Genomic DNA, 22,324 nt, shown 5'->3' with positions numbered 1-22,324 from the left:
ATATATATATATATATATATATATATATATATATATATATATATATATATATATACACAAAAGAATGAGGTGCACACCAGGAACGTTTTTCAAATAGTTAAAAAAGTTAAATTTTTATTTAATGCATTTAAGAAAACAGGTCAACGTTTCAGTCTGTGCCTAAGACCTTTCTAAAGACCATGAAGTAATTAATATTACTGTCTATAAGACAGTATTAAAATAATAGTACCGTATATACTCGAGTATAAGCCGACCCGAGTATAAGCCGAGGTACCTAATTTTACCTACGAAAACTGGGAAAACTTATTGACTCTAGTATAAGCCTAGACACAACTACAGCCCTGTCTCCCAGCAGCACACATTCTGCCAAAGCGACCCCCCCAGCGATCAACCGGACTTCTTTGCAAAGTTGATGGTGACAGAGAATTGCCAAACGGATTACTGTGTGCATTGTCCCACTGTCCCACTACCATGTGCAGAGGGCGCTGTTTGATATTGCCATCACTGTTAATCTTTCGTATAACCAACAGAGGGCGCTGTGTGATATTGCCATCACTTAATCTTTCGTATAACCAACAGAGGGCGCTGTGTGATATTGCAGTCACTGTTATTCTTTCATATAACCAACAGAGGGCACTGTGTGATATTGCAGGCACTGTTAATCTTTCATATAACCAACAGAGGGCACTGTGTGATATTGCAGTCACTGTTATTCTTTCATATAACCAACAGAGGGCACTGTGTGATATTGCAGGCACTGTTAATCTTTCATATAACCAACAGAGGGCACTGTGTGATATTGCAGTCACTGTTAATCTTTCATATAACCAACAGAGGGCGCTGTGTGATATTGCAGGCACTGTTAATCTTTCATATAACCAACAGAGGGCACTGTGTGATATTGCAGTCACTGTTATTCTTCCATATAACCAACAGATGGCGCTGTGTGATATTGCAGTCACTGTTATTCTTTCATATAACCAACAGAGGGCGCTGTGTGATATTGCAGTCACTGTTATTCTTTCATATAACCAACAGAGGGCGCACTGTTATTCTTTCATACAACCAACAGATGGCGCTGTGTGATTTTGCAGTCACTGTTATTCTTTCATATAACCAACAGAGGGTGCTGTGTGATATTGCAGTCACTGTTATTCTTTCATATAACCAACAGAGGGCGCACTGTTATTCTTTCATATAACCAACAGAGGGCATTGTGGGATATTGCAGTCTCTCCCCAAGTGAACTGTTGGTATAGGAATGATTAAAAGTGACTGCAATCTCAGCTACTCGGTCGGGTACCGTTGACCCGAGTATAAGCCGAGGTAGACTTTTTCAGCACATTTTGGATGCTGAAAAACTCGGCTTATACTCGGGTATATACGGTAATACAGTTATAGTATACTGTATGCTGTTAAGACTAAAGGAAGTATTATGAAAACATTTGGTGTAATTATTTACCATTGCCACTGTCTTTGCACTGCTACTTGACATGTCATTTTGAAATTAATTTCCTGATACCCTCTGTTGGTTCCTTCCAATCTACATCTCCCAAATCATAAGTCCCCCATGTAGGGATGTCGCGGACTGTTCGCCCGCGAACTAATTCGCGCGAACATCGGCTGTTCGCGTCCGCCGAATGTTCGCGAACGTCGCGCGACGTTCGCCAATTTGGGTTCGCCTTAGCTGGCGCTTATTTTTGACCTCTCACCCCAGACCAGCAGATACATGGCAGCCAATCAGGAAGCTCTCCCTCCTGGACCACCCCCACACCCCCTGGACCACTCCCCTTCCATATATAAACTGAAGCCCTGCAGCGTTTTTTCATTCTGCCTGTGTGTGCTTGGAAGAGCTAGTGTAGGGAGAGAGCTGTTTAGTGATTTGAGGGACAGTTGATAGTAACTTTGCTGGCTAGTAATCTACTTGATACTGCTCTGTATTGTAGGGACAGAACTCTGCAGGGATTTGAGGGACAGTGAGTTTAGGTTAGTTAGCTTTGCTGACTAGTAATCTACCTTCTACTGCAGTGCTCTGTATGTAGCTGCTGTGGGCAGCTGTCCTGGTCTCTCATCTGCTGACTGCTGCCTGTAACCCAATAGTCCTTGTAAGGACTGCTTTTATTTTCTTTTTTGTTTTTTTTACTTTGCTACTGTAAGAGCCCAGTGCTATTAGTCTAGCTGTGTTGGGGAGTGGGACTGGTGTGCTGCTCCTCCTAGTAGTTCACCACTACCAGCACCAACCAGAGTCAAAATTGTTACAAAGTATCTTATTTGCACCTGTTAGCTGTTCTGAGCTCTCTGCCAAAAGCTAATTAAGTTAGAAACTGTTTTTTTTCTGGCTGTTCAGTGCAGAGAAAAGAGGGACTGGTGTGCTGCTCCTCCTAGTAGTTCACCACCACCAGCACCAACCAGAGTCAAAATTGTTACAAAGTATCTTATTTGCACCTGTTAGCTGTTCTGAGCTCTCTGCCAAAAGCTAATTAAGTTAGAAATTGTTTTTTTTTCTGGCTGTTCAGTGCAGAGAAAAGAGGGACTGGTGTGCTGCTCCTCCTAGTAGTTCACCACTACCAGCACCAACCAGAGTCAAAATTGTTACAAAGTATCTTATTTGCACCTGTTAGCTGTTCTGAGCTCTCTGCCAAAAGCTAATTAAGTTAGAAACTGTTTTTTTTCTGGCTGTTCAGTGCAGAGAAAAGAGGGACTGGTGTGCTGCTCCTCCTAGTAGTTCACCACTACCAGCACCAACCAGAGTCAAAATTGTTACAAAGTATCTTAGTTGCACCTGTTAGCTGTTCTGAGCTCTCTGCCAAAAGCCAATTAAGTAAGAAACTGTTTTTTTTCTGGCTGTTCAGTGCAGAGAAAAGAGGGACTTTCCAGTACAAAAGAGGGACAGGGGGTTGAGTGGTCAAAAGAGGGACAGTTGGGAGGTATGCAAGTGCCACCTAGCTGTGTGAGCTTTTTCACATTCTGTCTAAATAACAATAATAATTCCGTGTCCGTAAACATAACCTGAGTGATGTTTTTACAGCAGCAATAATATATTCCGTATCCACTACTGTATACGTTGCCCTTGCAGGCATTGTTTGCCCAGTCTTTAACCAAGTGCCACCTAGCTGTGTGAGCTTTTTCACATTCCGTGTCCAGAAACATCACCTGAGTGACGTAGTGTGATTTCTGCCCTTTACAGCACAAAACGCAGCGCTGTGTCAACAATGTATTTTTCAGATACATTTTTGCCCTTGATCCCCCTCTGGCATGCCACTGTCCAGGTCGTTGCACCCTTTAAACAACTTTAAAATCATTTTTCTGGCCAGAAATGTCTTTTCTAGCTTTTAAAATTCGCCTTCCCATTGAAGTCTATGGGGTTCGCGACGTTCGCGAACCGTTCGCATTTGTTCGCGAACATTTTTTCCGCCGTTCGCTACATCCCTACCCCCATGTTGCCCCCCTCCCTCCTCCCCCCTGGCCTACCTGTCCCCCTGGGCAAATGCCCCTAACTTGTTACTCACGCCTCTGCGCAGGTCCTGTCCACGGAGTTCACAGTTGCCATCTTCTCCCACGCGCGTCTTCTTCCTGCTTTGACCGGCGTCTGTAGGAACAGTTATCGGTACGGATCTACTGCGCATGCGCCGAATGTCACGAAATCGGAAAACTATGTGACATTCGGCGCATGCACAGTAGATCCGTACCGGTAACTGTTCCTACTGCGCATGCGCCAGAAGACGCCGGTCAAAGCAGGAAGAAGACGCGCATGGGAGAAGATGGCGACTGTGAACTCCGTGGACAGGACCTGCGCAGAGGGGTGGGTAACAAGTTAGGGGCCTTTGCCCAGGGGGACAGGTAGGCCAGGGGGGAGGAGGGAGTGGGGCAACACGGGGGAGGGGGAGGGGGTTTCCTTCTCCTTTAAGCTATGTGGCTATATTGTGTAGATGGGTGCAGATCTGTCCATCATTGGTTGCTTCTCTGCCTGTATAGGCTTAGAATGTGTTAATCAGAGAAGGATGCGTGAATAAAATCAGATACGTGTAGACCTGCTGTTTCAAAACACACCATCCATCATGTGATAAGCATTAGATTTGAAGAAATTAGAAACAGACCAGGAACTAGCAGTACTGTGAAACAGTGAAAAAGGGACTAGTTCCTGAAACATGTCGTGAGTGAGAATACACCAATAAAGGGTGATTGCAGACTAAGTACTGCTGGTTCCTGGTCTGTTCCTAATTTCTACAAATCATAGGCTTAGAATGTCAAAGATGAAACAATACAAAGACTGTTACTGATATTTAGTTCTTCCTTTTAAGCACTTCATCTCCATAAGTGTGTTTCTAAGTTTTGTTCTAGTTATTTCTGTCTTAGACTCTCAAAAATGGCAAAAAAAATTTTAACATCAGCAGACATAAGGTTTGTCTTAGACTCTCAAAAATTGCAAAAAATTTGTTTAACATTAGCAGACATAAGGTTTGACTAAAATGACTAAGCTATAAAAATTGGTTGTAACACGGTGGGACACATTTATACATGTTTTCTTTCATTGTTTCACCTGCAGATGTCTGAAAAAAGCCAATCGCTGATTGGTTGCTATGGGTTACAGCCCATGTGCAAATTTGCCCAGTGTTTATAAATAAACCCCAGAAAGTTGTCTTTACTGGCTAACTCTGTGGAACCTTGGGCGAGCATCAGTTGTATTTTCAATATAGAGAAATATGCAATCTAATCATATGACGTTTCCTTTGTTATGTGCCACAATCAAGCAGAACAACATACAATAAAAATTGAAAAATATTTGTACCCAAAACAGCTATTACTAATAAAAAATATATATTTTATTGGTAATTATTCATAAAGCTGATGTGGGCATTGTTTCCTTATAAAGGGGTTATTGTATCAGCTCTTCAAAATGCTTTAAGAAAAAACATTCAGCACCGTATGGTTAGTCATTATTTGGCAGCTATTTTAGTGTATGGTCAAGAGAATGAAAGCTAGAGGGGAATTAGAGAATCAATGGCCAAATACATACTGATCTATGATATAATGTTCAAAAATATTAACCGAATGCCACAAAAGGGCATAAATTAGCAGTAATAATAATTCATATGGACACAGAATGGTCCTTTAAATTGCAATATTTTTACAAGAAAACTCTTGTAAATTCAAAAAGTGTTGTTGGTATGGCCTCCAAAATAATTTTTACAGCAAATAGGAAACAGTAACTTTTAAGGCTTATGGAACACATTTTCTGTGCATTTTCTGTTGGAGTGGATAGGTCACATTACCATGACCCAAATAGGCTATATTTTCACTACAAGAAATTTTAAAAAGGAACTCCCGTTTATGTGTATAATTCAGGAACAATATGTTTCTTGAAAACCTTTTTACTTGTATTCTTCAGAACATGAAGCAGATCTTGCCATAAAATATAAGGCAGTATTCCAGTAGTTTTTACACACACACATGCTTTATTTCCACATTAACTGTATAGTGTTATGAAAATAATTAAACATGCTAAAAAAGTGAAGGCTGTTAATCTAAGGATTAACTTGCAGTGATCCCCAACCAGTGGCTCATGAGCAATACAGTATGTTGCTCATCAGTGACCACAAAGCAGGTGCTTATTTTTTAATTAATTAATGACTTGGAGGCAAGATCTGGTTGCATAAAAACCAAGTGTACTGCCAAACAGAGTCTCCTGTAGGCGGCAAGTCCACATAGAGGCTACCAAATGGTCAATCACAAAACTTATTTTGCACCAACCAGGAACATTTTTCATGCTTGCATTACTCCCCAACTTTTTGCTCGCCAGATGAAAGGGAAGCAGCTGCTTGCAGAAATATGAGGGGTTATTAAAAAACCGTTTGCCCTTTGCACACTGTTTTCTAGTCGTTTCGCATTGTCGTGGGTATCTGCATTCTTGTACTCCTTAGTGCTATAGCACGTGGTACCCAGGAAAAGTGGACAATGTGTCAAAGTGGCAATCTAAATTTCAAATGGACAATGGCCCTATGAAACGATAAAATTACCACAGCAATGGTACTCAATTACCCCTCAGTCAGCTACAACAGCACACAGATTTCAGATATTATAATAAGCTTTAAAAAATATTTCTAAATGTCAGCAAATATTCTTTTCATTGGAATTTAGCAAACAGATTTTGCAGGAACAATGAAAATACAGAAAATGTTTGCAACATTTTTTCTTCTGCTTTGAAACAATTTTGTTGCCACATATTTACAAGGAGTGGTATAAACTCATATGACTATGTCATTGTAAGTGAATTTGTGTGTTTGTGGATAATATGCATTTAAAACGGGGAGAGCACAATTCACTACATGCAGAACACAGTCCCTGTGAATGAATTCATGACATCTTGCTTCAGAATTATTCCTATATTTTAAATACACACATGCACATTAAAGTACAAGTGTCGGGCACAAACCATCTTTTTCACACTATGCACAGTGTCCCAAAGTGAGTACCCACAGGTGTAGGTGGAAAATGCAGTGCCTTCTTAATCAAAACAGCACATGATGAGTGTCCTATGAAAGACGTGTCTCCTCCTCCCTGACTCCTAACTTATGCACCATTCAGATATTCAGTGCAAGAATTCCTTGTGAACCCCAGAGCTGTGCTCTGAATCTTGTGCCAGATTTTGAATCCAGTGCAGCACTGGTATAACTACTGGGGAGGGGACGGATACAACTGCACCTGTCCCCACACCATCCATGGCAAGGTGGTGATAGCAGTGGCGGCATACCTACAAGGATACCATAGGGAATGGAGATTAGTTCTAGGGGGGCCAAGTAGCAAAATTTGCCCAAGGCCCATTGTTGTCTAGATCCACCATTGGATGTGTGTAGGGGGGGGGTCCTGACTGTAGCACAATTTTAACACCTGTGTGCAAATTATATTATCTTTTTAAAATATTTAGGGATGGGACTCATAAAAACCTCTTAGTGTAGGAGCTCCATGTTTTTTGCAAAATTTCTTTATAACACCACTGAAATACAATAACTGATACAATGTAACCTATCAAATCAGACAAAAGACAAAGCATGTAGGTAAATATTGTGAGGCACTTTATCAAACCTTTTGATGAATAGAGAGCACTGCAAAGGTTTGCAGCTCTTAGCAAGAGCCCAACCACTGGCATGCAGCATGGCAATGATTGTCCCAAAGAAATACTCCTTTGGTAGGAATGGGGAAAGAATTGTTTTATCATAGATCACATTATTGTGACTGTAACACTGTCAGCTGTATGCAGGTGCTTCGTTCAGGTATTTGGAAGCCAAAATCAAGATTATAAACACCTTCTGAAAATTCCCTGGGCCCTGTATGGTAAACACAGGGTTAAATTGGGGCAGCTAATGTGTGGAACAGTGAATGACTGTGCAATGAACTCGAAATATATAAGGCTATAAATTAACATTTAATAGAGAGAACCATGGGATTTCAGTAAATGTTTGAACACAAGGTTCATTTATTTTCCTGTCTGACTAGTGCAAGAGAACACTACAACAGAACAATCTATGGGGCAGGACAAGCTTATCAGACAGAAACGTTTTTGGAAAAAACTAAGTGTCTCTCTTGCTTTGCGTAAAGTCTTATTTTCTCGCAAAAAGAGACATACATCCAGTGGTGTAACTACTGGGAGGCAAGGGTTGCTCCCCCATATGGTCCAACAGTGTCACTACAACTCCTCAGAGACTTATAATATTCTTATAGTTTACAATAGACAGTAAATTTTCACTATATAATAATCACTGTTCAAGCTTTATTTGCCTATTTTTCACTTGCCCACTTCCCCAAATCTTCAGGCCTAGAGATGGACGAAGATCTCCAAAACACTCTCAAAATATATTCCAGAACCTTCCAAGGCATTTCAGAATTTATTGGATACCAGTTTCAGTTTATTACAGTTGTGGTAACTGCTCTTTAACTTCCTTGTAAACACTCCTAAGCAGGAAGCAACATGTGTTTGTTTGTTCCAATTTCCTTTTTCTAAGGGGGTTATTTACTAAACTCTGAATGCAAAAATCACAAAAAAATTGTGTTGTTTTTTTTATAAAATCTTACTTTTAAAAAAATCACAAATTTTTCTGAATTTATTAAACCCCGAGGTGGAAAAGTCTGAATCTCAAAATCCGGCATCTCAGACCTGTCGAGGTTGCATATAAGTCAATGGGAGAAGTCCCAATGATTTTTTGATGTGCACTGGGTTTCATGCAATAACCAGAAGTTTTCTGAGTTTTCGGGTGAAAATTTCAAAAGAATCATGAAAATCATGAAAATCTGATTAAAAAATTCTAAAAAATCTTAAAAATCAGATTTTTAACCGTAAAGCAACTTTTCGGGAAAATGTAATAATAAATAAGCGTAAAAAACACCAGTGGATTTGATCGGAGTTTGTAGTAGACAATATTGAGATCAATTCAGACTATAATATGTAACCCCCTATGTCTCTATAAATAAACTATTACACTAATACATAATTTGGAGGGAACCCAAAACACTTTTCCACAGAGAAATCAATAAAACGATGTGATGTGTCTCCAAGCTGACCTGTGGCTAGTCTAAAATAAAATTTCAGGAACTGACAAAAACTACCAAGATTTCTAATAAAAAGTTGGTATCTTTAATGGAGATATTTTTTCTTGGTGTCCCTATTCTGTCATTGGGGCAGATTTACCAAAGCATATAGACAGTCATCCAGCATTCAAATTTATAGAAGCTTACTTACTTACTTCAGGAGGTCCGAAACGTTGCTGTGCCAGATGTAATTCTGAAATATGGGAGTGCTGCTATCTATTTTGGATGTTGCAGATTTACCAAAGGGCAAAGTAGCCATCGCTAGCAAAATTACCATCTTTCCGGGACATCGCCAATTTACTAACAAGCATAGAGGACAATTCACTAGTGAAAGAGTACATCGCTAACAAAAGTTTCAGACCCTATCGCCAGGTGAATTTTCGCTCAGTAGAATGATTGTTACTTCACAAACTCACTAAAGTGCTAATTTTACAGAATGTAACCTCTTTCGCCAGCTTAGACCTGGCGAATTGATAAGATGAAGCTACATCCTCCAAAATCTTATGTCAGTGACCTTATATCCTGTATGTCTTTAAAAGTTGTAACTATTAAAATTTTTTGTTTTAACATTTCTTTTTTTGGATATTTCAACAATATCGTTTGCACATGGATAGGAAACTGGCTACAGGATCGGGTACAGAGGGTGGTTGTTAATGGGACATTCTCTACTTGGAGTAAGGTTCTTAGTGGGGTCCCCCAGGGCTCAGTATTGGGTCCACTTTTATTTAACTTGTTCATTAATGACTTAGGGGAGGGTGTTGTAAGTAATGTATCAGTGTTTGCAGATGACACAAAATTATCCAGCCCAATTAATTCCATCCAGGATGTGGCATCCTTGCAACATGATCTTGACAAACTGGCAATCTGGGCAGCTAAGTGGCAAATTAGATTCAATGTTGATAAATGTAAGGTCATGCACCTGGGATGTAAAAATATCCAAGCCACTTATACCCTTAATGGGACTGCACTAGGCAAATCCATTATGGAAAAGGACCTTGTCCTTGTAGATGATAAACTTGGCTGTAGCAAGCAATGCCAGTCAGCAGCATCAAGGGCAAATAAGGTCTTGAGCTGTATTAAAAGGGGTATAGAGTCAAGGGAGGAGGGGGTCATTCTTCCACTGTATAGAGCACTTGTAAGGCCCCATCTAGAATATGCCGTACAGTTTTGGTCTCCATCACTCAAACAGGACATTATTGTATTAGAGAGGGTACAGAGAAGGGCAACTAAGCTGGTAAAAGGTATTGAAAATCTTAGCTATGAGGAAAGACTGGCCAAATTGTAGATGTTCACGCTGGAGAAGAGGCGCTTAAGGGGTGATATGATGACTATGTATAAATATATAAGGGGATCATATAATAATCTCTCTAATGCTTTATTTACCAGTAGGTCTTTCCAGCTGACACGAGGTCACCCATTCCGATTAGAAGAAAAGAGGTTCCGCCTAAATATTCGGAAGGGGTTTTTTACAGTGAGAGCTGTGAAGATGTGGAATTCTCTCCCTGAATCAGTTGTACAGGCTGATACATTAGATAGCTTTAAGAAGGGGTTGGATGGCTTTTTAGCAAGTAAGGGAATACAGGGTTATGGGAAATAGCTCATAGTCCAAGTTGATCCAGGGACTAGTCCGATTGCCATTTTGGAGTCAGGAAGGAATTTTTCCCCCTCTAAGGCAAATTGGAGAGGCTTCAGATGGGTTTTTTTGCCTTCCTCTGGATCAACTGGCAGATAGGTAGTTAATAAAAAAAAAAAAAAGGTTGAACTCGATGGACATGTGTCTTTTTTCAACCTTACTTACTATGTTACTATGTTACTATGTTACAATGACCCTAAACACACTTCAAAATCTACAAAGGCATTTATGCAGAGGGAGAAGTACAATATTCTGAAATGGCCATCACAATCCCCGACTTGAATATCATAGAAAATCTATGGGATGATTTGAAGCAGGCTGTCCATGCTCGGCAGCCGTCAAATCAAGTTCGACATGAAATGCTTGTGCTGACGAATTAACGCTTGCAAAACTTAGCCAGCTTTTGGTTGCCTAGACACAACTTCACATTTTAGTTAATTAGCATAGTGGTAGCAAATTAATGGCTGGCTAAGTGTGGTGAAGCCTTCGCAGGTGAAAATTTGTCCTTTAGTGAATTTGCCCTATTATGGTTTACCTTCTCTCATGGCTGTTGGTCCAGGGTAGCACACCTCGGCATCAGTAAGCACAGACTATTTCTTCATTGCCTGCTTTACTATATTGAAGTTCACCCACCAGAAGGTAGATATTTGCCCCTGGCCTACTATTACCTTAAAGCTCCCCTGTCAACAATGCTTATGGTGCCAGCGAAAGCATACAATTCATTTAGTGCTTGTATGTGTACCTTTTGAATGAACACAATATTGAACTTTGCATTGCACCTTCCTTATGTCAATGAGACTTTATATCTTTCATGCTTTGTGCAAATAATTGCACCTTGTCTTTCCAAATTGTGTCAGTTACTACTATAATACATTATAAAGCATAGTTCCACATTAGTACAAAAGCATCCACTGTAGCAAACAGATGAAGAAATACATTTCTATGCCACTAAGATAAATTACTGATTTAAGCTGGCCATAGATGTTGAGATTTTTAAAAGATCAGATCCTGATCGTAAGACCACGATCTTCTCAGAACGATCGTACGATCATACAAATTTACCATCAACTAAAAAGACCAATTTGCCAAGAAAACAAAGGGGAGCTGCCTGCTTGGCCCTGCAAACATAGATAGATTGCACTGGGACCGACAAAGATTTTTTGACCTTGCCGATCATTTTCCTGACAGATGTCTGCCGAAAAATCGTAAGATGTACGATCATTCAAATCCCACTAACCGCACGATAATTTCGAAGGATTGGTCGGGCTTCCCTAAAATCGCTCGTTCGGCTAGAAGAATCGCTGCGTCTATGGGGACCTTTACTTTTCCTATATGTGATAAAATTGGTGCAAATGATTTCCCTTAATTACCAGACTTATTCCAGGTCACACATATTGTCGTTTGTGGCACACACAATAGACAATGAACTGAGCATTTATCAGAGCTTCATTCCACGTGACTTTGTTCTGTAGCAGCTATGTCAAACTTACATTACAAACTTACATTACAAAAGAAAGAGGGCTCACTGGGCCGCTTATAAGCCGCTTATAAGCAGCAAGCCTCTAGATGTTTTACAAGAATCATTTGGGCAAATGTATGAAAATGAGCAAAATAATCACCTATAGCAACCAATCAGCAGTAAGCATTTACTGGTCCCCTGTTTAAAAGCACACATCTTATTGGTTGCTATGAGTTAATATTCCTGGACAAACCTAGCGCCTTTTATTACATATGGGGGTTCGTTTTAACTGTAGAGTGGGGTGTAACACTTTGGGTGTAACAAAGATTTTTTTTTTTGACTAGGCTCTCCTCATCTGAGTAAAAGGATTCCATCACACACACATATGCAACGTCTCCTGTCAAAAGCAATCGACAACCATTTTACCTTACCACAATATTAAAGCAGCAAATGTTTCATGATTATGTAGTTGTCATTACATTCATATTTTGGCAAATGTGACTTTTTTTTATTTCAGTTGACAGCAGTCAATTGACATTGGGATTTATAGTTCAAAAAAAGGAGAGGGCCACTGATAAATGATACCTACTTCACATAAGCTGCAACATTTTATCATAGAATGGAAAAACATGTCAAATGACATGTCAAAATATAGGTTGCTATATGGAAAATATTTGTTTCTTGTTTAGATAAATGGCAAGGCTTTATAAACGCAATCCACAGACTCTGTATAAAAAAATAATTTAGCATTAAAGGTATTGTTTCTCATGTGTGCTACTCTTTCATAGTCAAGGTATTTCTTCAAACCTGTATCTATGGCAACTGTGTTCGACAAACAGGTTTTTAAAGCCTTTATATATGTATTCAGGTCATAAAGCAAGGCAAGTGTTGATGTGAAATACAAGCTGACTGCATGTGATACGCTGATGCTTCCAATAGATAGTAATAAACATTGCATTTAATGTTAATATCACAGAACACTCAGTGCTGTCTCGATACAGCAGGAGCTAGCAGTGTCGACCATTTTGTCCATTAAGCAGTGTAATGGTCTCATTAATGTTCATGCTGGTGAGATGCTGCGCATCATTCACTTGGCCATTTCTGTCTCTGTCACACATTGCTGCCAGCACATGGCATCCAAACACCACTGGCAAGCTTATGAAACAAGTGTATAGGTAAACTGCAATGAGGGTTTAAAATGTACATTCTGAACTGGAGAACATACAGTATGTAATATACTGCAAGCATGGGTGACCTTCAGAACTCCAGCTGTTCCAGAACCATGGTAACTACATCCCAAGTGCATTTTTTTCATGAATCAGATGCAATTTGCTGCTGAGGATTGTGTCACTTCTGCCATGCCAATGTTGCCATTATTAAAAACTAACATTATCGTGTGATTTGCTTAGTGCAAGTCTGTAGTGGATATTGGCACAAGCTGCAATAGGAACCTTGGTATTTCCACCCAAACCAGGGTGGCAGTAATTCCAGGGTTTCCAGTATTGACACAATTGCGCAACATTCATCATAGCAAACTGGGTGGGACCATTGGTGCTCAGCACAACTATGCAGAAGTGAGAGGAGTCTGTTTTGCCACAAGTGCCTTTAAGAAATAGTATTTAATCTAATTTGAATCTATAGGACTCAGGGCTGTCTGGGTCAAAATTGCCTGCCCTGTTTTACACATTAGGAAATCCAGAAAGAATTGTCCTTGAATGATGCAGCAATTATCATCTATCGCCACACCATAGTTCCACCCCCTAATGTTTTTATAAAAACTTTTTATGTTACTGGTCCTTTAAGCCAGATCGCCATAATGTGTTTTACATTGTGCAATCACTATTCTTCTGGATTAAAAGATATCTTTTTAAGTTTTGTCACCTGCAGAGGCAACAAATCATCACAACTATTACTGTTATCATTACCCTAATACTTGTATTTTAGGCAAACTGCTAATGGAAGTCTTAGAGGTGACAATACATTTAATAGATAATCCTTTTTAAAACTTGAAATGGAGAGTGCTAACCACAATCAATTAAAGGCTTAAGATCTTTTCAGTCATTGTAAGCTTATTAAACAATGCTAACAATACAATGTCGTTTGGTTAATACTGACTACTTGTATGAATTTATCATTATTGGCTTTAAGAAAAAAAAGGGAAAAAAATGTTTGACTTAATCTACCAGCAACTGGCAGACTTTTAATGTATAAATATGCAAAGATGCAATTTGATGACTGTTTTGAGTTAGCTTCAGTCCTTCAAGTGCCCATACTGTAAACCAACTAAGATGTGCTCACTCAACCATTTTTTGATGTTGTTATTCTCTGTATAAAATTACATTTGTGAAATATTTGTTTTATGTGATATAATTTCCCTTTGTGAGCACAGACCACAAATTGGCATCACCCTGTGCTACCTATTGAGTCTGTTTCCTAATACATATTTTTACAGTGGATTAGCTCCAGGCACATTTTTTTACTGAATGAAAATGGTTCAATTTATCATGTTACTTCTAGCAAGACATTCATTTCATACCAGTTCACTGGAGCTTGTGTCACCATTGCAAATGACCCTATCCCCATTGTGTCTCTGAGAGAACCACCTATCAGACTGAAACTGAACAATCAATGACCTAGTTAAAACTGATGAAGCAAATAGAATATTATGGCAGCAGTTGCACTGACTCGTTCTATTCTTTGCCAGGCACAGCTTTTATTTATGTGTGATCCAACTTTCTAGTTATTTTACTAATGCAATGGAAAGATCAGTTATTATAGACTTAAGCCATAGCCCCATCTCTCTATGGAATCAAAAGAATATTGATTTACCCAATTTGTATTTTGGATCGCTAATCAAAATCCTGGCTTTCATACAGACTAAAACTGTCATTACAACTTTTGGATTTTATCTTCAAAAAACTATTTGATTGCAAATATAATTTGTGTTCTATTTAATGTCCATTGCTTATTGAAATATGGAGGCAGGGCTTATTGCAAGCATAGAACTTGCTCTCTGCATTTTATCCTGTAAAAAAAAATATATATATATATATATATATATATATATATATATATATTGCTGTCACCAGATAATTCTGAGACTGATTTCTGCCAAGGCAAACACCAGATGTGGAAAAAGACAAAATAAGTGATGCCCTATCACAGAGAAATAAGTAAAAAAAAAATAACTCAACCATAGGCATAAAAAATACAGTTGTCAATGGATGGACAACCTTCCACATTTCTGTTATTCAAGAGTGATTGATAGGACTGATGGGATTTGTAGATTTGCTCATAACTGCTTAAAATATATAGGGTGCTTATGTCAGTTATATTTTGTCATGAGCAAAAATAAGCAAAAATTCATCTTTCTACCAATTTACTGTAAAGTCAATGTTTCACTGAAATGGAAAATTGTTGTTATTACTTTCCCACCATGCAGAGTTCAAAAAATGATTGGTATTTTATGGAATGGTATGCATATTGTCACTTTTCTTTCCCACTCCTAATAAGAAACCATCTACTAAAGATGCAACATTCAATGGTTGTAAATTAGTTAAATAGTTACAACTGTAATAATAAGCGTGATTCTTTCAGGTTGAGATACAAAATACTGTAGGGGAGGTCTGAATCCATACCTTGACCAGTGTTTATTTATAGGAACACTGCCAATCAAACACCCTTTCCCCTATGGACACTTGATTCCATATTTTTAACCATGGGGTTTGGCATTCCATTTTCTTCAGTTCCTTTTTCTAACACTAACCCCCATATGCAATAAAAGTCACTATATTTGTCCAGGGGAAACCAATAAAATGTTTACTTTTTAAAAGGTGACCAGTAAATGCTTCCTGCTGATTGGTTGCTATGGGTTACTGCTTCTGAGCAAACTTAGTGGTTTTTATTACATAACCCCAAAGTGTGTAAGGGGTGGAGCCAGAGTCTGTCTTTAGGGCCCAAAAACATTATTACTAGATGGCAAGCAAAATGAAAGATAAATATTCCTAAAATAGGAAAAGGGATTCCCTAATCCTGTTAACTGCTATGAGCGAGGCCATCTGATCTCATTTTTATTCTCTAACCTTTGTTTGTTATAATATTGTTACTTTTTGCTATAAATCAATATGCTATCTAAATAAACGATGATGATGGTGATGATTATATATTAGCCACAGGACACAAAAGATTGCAAGCCTATAACCACACCCTGTAAATAATTTGGATTTATATCACTGTATTTGTAAAAACATCATTGTTTTCATTTCACATAATGTTTTTTTAATAGCATATTTCCCTGCCATTTAATCACTTTCCTTATTAATAAGGTGTTTACATAATTCACATAGTGTTTGCTTACCACTGTAATTTTGCAGTTACTGTGTAACATCTATGTAAATAAGGTAAAATAGTTGTGTATGAGCTCATTTGCTAACAATTTTGCACTAGTGTCATAATCCATGGCAACCAAATAAAATGTAACTTTTACTTTTCTCCCTGCAGCTGGTTAAACAAAGATGTCTAATGGTTGCTATGGGTTGCTGCAACATGCAAATGTGCACAGTGGTAGTAAATATGCCCCATTAGGGCTCAAAAGGGGGTTTAAGGTCACTAGCTAATGGTTAGCAAATATGTTTCAGAGCTTTCTCTAGGTCCATAGAAAACAAGATGACTGCAATTTTCGGTAAATTACAAGTAGCACCTACTATTCTCCTGAAGGCTATACGCTGCTTTCTAATCAAAGACTCAGATCAATGAAAATCAATACAATGATGATTTAGACAGGGTCCTACTAAAGCCACTGCTGTTACCTGTCATAAATGTATCCTCATTTGATCATTATCAGTTTTAAATGTATTGTATTTAGATATTTAGGTTATAATTGTAATAAATATTATTCATATTATTATAGTATTCATCATTATACATGTGTCATTCTTTTAAACAATGCATAGGATTAAAAAAACATTGGCAAATGCCTCCTTGGCATACAAAGGCATTTCTATAGATGAAGCTGTCTCATATTGCTGTGGAGGGTTGCCATGGTTTTTATATCACACAGATAAAATGTTCTGCCCAAATAAAATCTGAATTATTTATATGTGATACATGAAAAGGAATAGCCAGCAAATGCCTAATCCCCATAAACATGTGTAGCTGCCTTTCACAGTGTTTTTTCTCTCTGCTATGGTGTTTGAGCATCAGCATCCAATCCGAAATGCATCCTTGCAATGTTCATTTATGGGATAATGCGATCACCAGGCAGAGGATTGGGGGCTATAAGAAGAAAAGTCTCCACGCCCCACTCGTATGGGCATGCGTGAGCCAAAGACAAAGGAATAGGTAATTACAGTTACAGACTCATTTATTCTACTGCAGTGTTCACGATATAACTGGAAACTAAGCATCGGGGGTCTTATTATCCTTTGAGGCTCCCCCCCCTCGCAGCAATATTGTAGAATTAGCTCAATAAAAAACCCATCTTACAGTTCACAAGCATACAGATTCTTTATTAGTAGAGACAACAGGGTCGCTGCTTCTTCACGTGCCCCCAACTGAAATAATATTTACAGCCAGACAATAGGGTTCCATGGCCGCTGCAGCTCTAACACTTCTTACAGCTGTTGTTGCCTATGTTTTGTATAGGAACTGCATCATGCACAGCCATATGCTGGGAGCAACAGTGCTTCTAAAGCAACAGACATTTTCATATTACTAGTGACAGATCGGGATGTAGGTGAATATAGGTACAGGTTTCACTGCACATAAAGATACAGCCGCCTGCGCTGTGCCCAGTAAAGGGTCATGCACTGCTAAGCCATCCCACTGAGTGCATGCAAGATACGCCCAAAGGACATTAGTGAATCTTAATAATTCAGGGTCAGAATTATACATTGAAAAGAAAGAGTATGTATGTCATGTATCCCCCCCCCACTCACACGCTAAGATTCCAGATTATTATATGCACATTTCCATTTTACATATTATTGGAAAGAGGCTATTTTCAGTGCTACCATTCCCTCCCCCGACATTCCTCGGTCGGTGTAATATATTATTCCTAGGCAGCAACGTTAAAATAATGCATTCCTGGGCTGCACTGTGTCTGTATGTTTCTATGCATTTACTCACACATGTATGGCTTTGCATGGGGTCTATAGCTCCGTTTTCCCACCAATGGTCTGCTTTTACACTGCAGTGTTGGTTTGTGGGGAAAATATAAAATGGTTCTCTTTTTTTGCAACCTATATCTTTGCACAACGATAAAATATCGTTCCTCCATTCATCTAGATGTATTCTAGATGTTCTTAGTACATCCATGCTTAAAAATGTCTTGCATGTATATATGAACTAGAATATGTTTTGTGCTGGGCAGTGCGTGTGCTGATCCTTACCTTGCAGAGTTATCTGTCTGTCCGTGTGTGTCTGTTTGTCCTGGTGTCACAAGATTTCCTGCTTGGCTACTGGTTGCCTTGGTTAGTATGAGTGGCTGTGGCTCCCTTGCTCGGTGGCTGGGGCTCTAGTGATTACAGGCTGCTGGAGCAATGCTGCTGCTGCTGTCTCTGCAATTCTCTCCCTCCTCCCCTCCTGTTTCTTTCACTCTCCACCCCCATTTCCCCTTTCCCTTTCTCATCACCCTCCCTCTTTCTCTCTCTCCAGTCCATAAGGCACTCATGACTTTTTTTTTTCTTTAAGATAAAATTGTGTGTGTACTGTTCTCACCTACATTCAAATATAGGAGGGCTCCCTGATCTGTGGTTAACATGAAGGCAGCCACTGGGGCTGACAAGGGGCACCTGCAGTGGATCCACATACAGTAGTTTCAAAAGAAGATAATAAAGTGCATTTCTTTATTCTTTTGGAGAATGAACAACAACGGATTGGCGTTGCCTCTTTCCAGCTAACTGGTAACCTCAAGATAAAATATTAGTTGCTCTTCCATGCCAGAGCTACCCTGAGCTACATAGACTGATTATTTGTGGCTGCAACCCAGTTGGTTCAACATTGATGGATCTGTGCATTATTTGACCTTATTGGGGCTTGTCCTGGGAATCACAAGCAAGCAGGAACTATAACAGGAGAAAGTTCAAACCTTCAAAATAGGAAATATTATTGGATTTACAATCTTCAACTGCATTGGAACCCAAGTGGAATAGCATCCATCCACTTACCCTTGAATGAAAGAGCATGCAGTGCATTCTCCCAGTGCAGATTTCATCGAAATCAGCAATTGTTTCTGCAATACTTTATTTGTCATCTAGGCTTATGGGGTGGCTGCGTACATGTATTCGATAATGCTGTTTTAAATATGTTACAGAATATATTTATATATGTCAATATATACATAAATTAGGCTTAGGCTGTGTAAATAATAATAAATACATTGACATATACAGTATATGTATTGATTGGGCTTTCAGCAGTATCTGGCATTGGCTAAACTTTTTTTTTCAGATCTTTAGCTCCCTCTGCAGAACAGGTGGAACACCAGAGCAGAAGATCTAAATATGCAAATCAGTGTGTTTTAAGTGTACTTACAGTAGCTTGACAGTGTTTCATCGGTGTGTTCTAAGTATACTGGCAGTGCTCTATCACTGTGCTGTAGGTGTGCTAAATCTGACTGTATTGTATACTGAGTCTTTCAGTGTTCCACGAATGTGTATTTTTTTATTGCACAGCTGCCTGGCTAATCTCTTGCATCTTTTATAATAAGAACTGCTGGAGCCTGCTAACGTAATGCATCAAGGAAAAAAGGGACAGCAAAAAGAGCTGATTTAGAGCTTTACAGAAAGCAACATGTTGTAACAGTTTTAGGAGAATGTGTAAAAATTATACTTCACGATAAGAATATTACTGACAGTTTCCCTAAACTGTAAAAACAATTAATTGTTCTCAGTAGTGTATTCTTGTGCAAAGCACATCATTGGTTTGAAATGCAGAAAGTCAGTTAAGGGGTTATATAAACATTTAATATGAACCATAAGGCATATTAGAGCATAATATACCTTATGGTAATATTTAAATTTATACACACAAGTAGAAGCTGCCATGTTGTTTTATTTGGCCTAAAAAATGCCCATTAACGTTAATGCATTGGGGCATGAGAAATTTCTGCTGCTGGAGAAATGCTTGTCACCACTCAGGCAGCCTGAGCAGTGACTGGCCTATTTCATCTGGTTAATTCAGCTCCAGTGCTACCAGTGCAGAAAAAAGCATTAGAAATGTTGCAGTGTAAAACACAATAATAGTAAACAATGTCACACAGGGCATTTAACTCAGTGCTTGTCAGGCGATTTACAATCAAGCCTATGTGATGCTGCCACTTAAAGTGCCCAATTGATGTGTGCATGTGTGTCATTTCTTTAAATTGTGTTCTTGTGTTTAAATGAATGGGCAATAACTTTGCTTCATAAACAGGGTAATTGTTTTCACTTCAGGTTTAACACTTGTAAATATTTTGATCATATATCTATGACTGTCATACTGTGATGCTATCATTTTGTTATGGGACAATATACACTCAAATAAGAGCTCAATAAGAGCTCACAACAGGTTGTAAGTCCCCATTAGAAATGTATTCAACCAAACATTAATAACTAAGGCCCTGGGGAATCCCAAAACTTTTTTTATGATTTTCTGCTAAGATATCTTCAGTACACAATCCAAGTCAATGATTAGATCTCATTAGTAAAATATTAACTTCTCAGGACACAGCAAACAGTTGAACGGCTACACTGTAAAATAAATTTTTTTTATGATAATCTTGGAAAATTGCCATTATACCGAGACTGCACAAACATAACATTAGCTGTTAATATGTTGTCTTACAATGTCTGTAGATTAACCATTTTCATTCAGATTTTCTCATCTTAAAGTACATTTCTAACAACTGAGAATTAAAGAGAAGTCTGTTTAATTGGTCTGGAACACACCTTAAATCCCCAAAGTCCTTTTGAGGATAACAAAAAAGTAATACATTGATTAAAGGTGTATTTGGAGACCAAATTAATCTAAAAAAAAAAGTTTTAAATATAATTTTTTTTAAATACATTTTTATACATTCAGATTAATTTGGTCTCCAAATACACCTTTAATTAATTTATTACATTTCTATAGAGAATACATTGCTATTTTTCCACAAGGCATGCACCTCATCCAGAGAGGGTGGAAAATGGTGGGAACATGGGTGTCCCCTTGAATGCCTCCTAACTTGTATATCTGAATGAGTACTGGTAAGGCAATCAATGCCAGAAAAACACATTTTTTATTTGCATCAATATGTCTGAACCAGAGCTTCAATTAATAATAAATCTGCCCCTAAGAGTTCATCCTAATCTGATTGCACTTACCTGATACATCAACTAGAACCTGTCACCTTTTAGCTGTTAATACATCTGTTTGTCTGAGAAATTAATTCTTGTGTAAAATACAGTGGGGCTCATTTACAGTAGAACACCCATTTTAAGTTTTTCATGGGACCAGATTAGTAAACATTCTTTGCTCTGCAATTGTCCTGAAGAGCTTTTTAAATATGGCATTATCACAAATTGCAAATATTTACAGTATGCACACTGTGCAGCCCTCAAGGAGCACTATACAAATAAAAATATACATACATACATACATACATATTGTTGTTATAGCACGTTTTCCCCTCTTTGTTTAGTGGAAGCCGCAACTTTGATATTCTGATATTTTGGCTTCAACTTTTGTTGAATGGATATCTAACAGCACACCCCTAATTTGTATTTTAACTTCTGCAGGTAATGCCACCCAAGGTTTACTGTGTCTGAATGTTTACTGTGGATGTGTATAATATTGATAGCACTTGAAAAATACTGTTGATGTGTTGTGACACAGTATAAAGATTAGCTGCCCACTAGAGTGCACATTATTCTAGCATACAGAAGAACAAACAACTTTTAACCATCTGGTAAACCCACTCCTTGTTAGGCAAGCCAACTCTTGTCAGGTCTGTTATCTGATCATTTTCCTTTCAACTGTCCCCCTTGTAACGTGTGTGAATTTTTCTGCTATTTCTGTATAGGCATTCAATCAATAAAGCCAAATCAAGATGGAACAAGTTAACACAGAGCACCTTGACCCTATACCCTTTTTAAACCAAATAACCTTTCAGCAAGTGCCAGTATGAGGCTGGTTTAGTTCTTAGATAATTCCTATGTGCACCTGTTTTCTCAATAGGTAAACTGTGATGAATGCTTGCAAGAAATGTGTTTTCACAGAATCTCTCAGAAAAGCACATAATGGTAGCATTGTAATCGTTCTAGCACTGTATTTACAGATTTGGATAATCTCTTTTATGGTAATAAGTGGTTGTTTAGTGTTTGGGCATATGTGTGTAATGTGATATTCATTCATAATATTGCTTCTGAGGAAATAAAACCTACAGTTTTAGGCGCTATCAGTAATGAGAACTTAGCTTGATTACTGATATGTTGTCCACAGAAATATTAGTGAGCATAGTTTTTATGGAAATATAGTATACGATTTTGCAGTGTGCCATATTACTGCACAGAAAAACATGTAGGTAGATTGGTTGAGAGTAAAAGATATTAAAGGACAGCTATACCACTGAACTTTCCAGGTCTCTAAACAAATACAGATAGGAAGAACCCAACTCTTTTGCATAAACAT

The 22,324-nt window shown here is 38.4% G+C and overlaps 1 protein-coding gene across 1 annotated transcript in view; it reads right to left on the bottom strand.

Moving 5' to 3' along the window:
• Nucleotides 1-18,178, bottom strand: part of basp1.L (brain abundant membrane attached signal protein 1 L homeolog) — a 62,709-nt gene extending 44,531 nt beyond the window's left edge. The window contains 1 exon segment of the mRNA NM_001096343.1: nucleotides 18,064-18,178. The gene's annotated coding sequence lies outside the window, so the exon portion shown is untranslated.
• Between the last annotated feature and the right edge of the window lie 4,146 nt (nucleotides 18,179-22,324).

The sequence above is a fragment of the Xenopus laevis genome, chromosome 6L (assembly GCF_017654675.1).
Source record: "Xenopus laevis strain J_2021 chromosome 6L, Xenopus_laevis_v10.1, whole genome shotgun sequence".
NCBI lineage: Eukaryota > Metazoa > Chordata > Amphibia > Anura > Pipidae > Xenopus > Xenopus laevis.
The sequence above is the reverse complement of the archived record's forward strand: the minus strand, read 5'-3'. Positions and strand labels throughout refer to the sequence as shown.